Source organism: Rhagoletis pomonella, unplaced genomic scaffold (genome assembly GCF_013731165.1).
Source record: "Rhagoletis pomonella isolate Grant_MI unplaced genomic scaffold, Rhpom_1.0 Rhpom_scaffold_00012, whole genome shotgun sequence".
NCBI lineage: Eukaryota > Metazoa > Arthropoda > Insecta > Diptera > Tephritidae > Rhagoletis > Rhagoletis pomonella.
The window spans coordinates 8,879,955-8,882,807 of record NW_023458566.1 but is presented as its reverse complement, the minus strand read 5'-3'; positions in this window follow the sequence as shown (position 1 = coordinate 8,882,807).

The window sequence follows — 2,853 nt, the reverse complement described above, 5'->3', positions numbered from 1 at the left end:
AAATTGGCGTAGAAGAAATTATACGCTAACCAGAAATAGAGATTGGAAAAGCAGGTAGATGGGAAAGCAAAGATGAAAAACAAACCAAACAAAATGAATACTAACAACTACAAGACTGCAATTGCCGGGCAATGGCGGCGCATAATGGTGGTGAAGTTGCATTTAATGGAAATGGACTTTTTAGTGGAAATAGATTTTTAGGAGTGGCATGCACATACTCGCTTAAATGTATTTATGTACGTGCAATCATATGTTAACCACCTTGCAGTGCTGACTATTGGCAATCGGAATTTGGCATTTGCCGTTTGGCGTTTGGTGTTTGGTGAAGTTTGGCGAGTAAATCGCCAGCGCAAAAACATTTCATTGAAACGCTATCAAGCCTGCTATATCGAGCAGCCAAATGACCAATATTAGAATGGAGAGAGATGCGCGATTGCCACAAAGCGATTACCATAGTTGGCGCCAGGCGGTTTGGCAATGCTGCGTGTACTCGTACGATTATCAAAATGCATTGCAGGCCGAACGGCTACTATTTTAGGGGCATGAATGAGCTTCCTGGAAATGAGGCTGCAATTGCTTTTTTTTTGTTTTTGTTTTTTTTTTGTATGGAAATCTTCGACAAAAGGCAAATCGATTACCGCTGCTGCTGCTGCTGCTGCTGCTGGTGTGGTGTATGATTGCATGCAGTTAGTCTAGATGCTGCCTTAACTTTTGCATGCACATATGATATCTCGCCAAACTTCGCGGCGCGGCGTTATTCTTGTTGCTTTAGTCGTTGCTGCCACAAACTAAATATACCAATGACAATTCCAATTGTGTTCGAGGTTGCTTAGCGTTATGCATTTCTCTTTTTTCATCTGATTTGTTCAACTTTCTCTCGGTGGCAAGTGACAGCCGCGCTATGTCAGCAGCTGTAGCTGTAGCAGTGGAAGTACATACTAATAGCATAGCATATGTATGTCCATAGTACATATGTATGTACATCCGTGGAGCTTACGTTCAGCCCCTTTTAATGTCAAATGACAGTTAATTGTGTTATAATCAAGCGTGTAACAATAATAAACCAAGCGTTGACTAGGTTATGTTCGATTTAAAAAGAGGCCTTTCACTGTACGATGGGGAGGGGAAGGGGAAGAAATAGGGGGAATTCCCCCCTCTTCGATCTAATCTCGAAATCTGCTGAAGGGATTTTGACGAAATTCCCTCTGATATACTCTGTGTCGACAGAATAGACATTTAGAATTGTAATAGGGTTGCCACCTGTCTAAAAAACTAGAGGATCCGCATCGTCGGATGTTCAATAATGTATTACTTTTTGAGTAGGGTTGCCACCTTTTAAAAAATGATAAGATCTTCACGGTTTGTTGGACTAAAAAACTGAGGTACCAAGTGAAAGTACAAATATGGTATTGCAAGTGCAATAAGTTTTTATTTTTTGTTTTAGTGTGGTTGCCACCTAGGAATATTTTGTATATGACATTCGATTTGCACAGTTCATTCAATTAAAAAAGAAAATGAGGTCTCAAATGAAAAGGCTTGGCCTTCAGATTTGCAGTTAGGTTTTATTTTTCGAAGAGGGTTGCGGTTAAAAAATGTGGGCTATTATATATATATATATATATCTTATTTTTCAATCGAGAAATGTAATTTTGAAATTTTCAAATTACAACGGTGTATTTTTCTCAAAAACAAATGACTCACACATATGATTTATAAAAATACAATTCATTTATAAATAATTTATAATATAATAAAAAAAATGGTTATCATACTTGAGCGTACACAATTTTTGATTTTTATATCACATCTTAAATCAAATATCTAAGTTGTTAGTATCTGCTTTGATAAAATGTTGCTTGGCTATATACATAAATACATAATAAGTAAGAAAACGCTAGTAAAGTGAACTTGAACCTGTTCACCTGGATTTCATTCACACAACTGTTTATATCAGCATGGCATTATAATGTACTTTCATACATACTCATATCCATATGTACATACATGTATACTTATATATGTACATATGTATGTACCTGCATACACCTCCATGCAACGCCATTCATGCGAATTAAATGAGAACCAACTGTAAAGTGTGTAAATTGCTCAACGTTGTGGTGAAGAAAAGGAAGCGTACAACCATAAAAACACAAACTCATATCAGTAGTCATATGTGTACATATTCATATATACATATATATGAAGTAGCAAGCAAAATTGCCACCCGTTGTTTTAAACAACATCAATTGTAAGCTATAGCTTCGAACTAATACCCGGTTATTGAGAGCTATTGCTGACGGTAATTGTGGCATTGCAAATCTATACGCGAACATGCAACACATTGTCATTGTCAAGAGACTGCGCATTATTGCACGCACATATGGCAACCAGTTGTTGCAACTACGTATTTGCCATTACAGGCGTGCGACCATACAACGCAGCAAGCTGCACCAAAGCAGGAGGAAAAATTGCATACAAAGAGACATACATACATACATATGTAGTACATGCATGATAGGCCAATAGTTACAATTTGCTGACTAAAACCATGTTCGAATGCATATACATACATATGTACATATACACAAATGAATACATACATAGATATGTCCATAGCCTGTCATTGATGAGCCATAACAGCCAGCAACCCATATTTTCGCTGCCTTACTTGTTGTTGTTGTTGTTGTTGCTGCCGTTGCTGTCACTTGCGTCGGCATTTTGTGTTGTTGTTATCAACGTTGTCCCCATTCAGTGTCGTCTGAGCCCATTGTCGATCAGCTGTGTTGTGGTGGCTCGTAATGCGTATTAATTTATCTACCTTCCCGCATCGCGGCGCATCCGCTGGTACGAGTA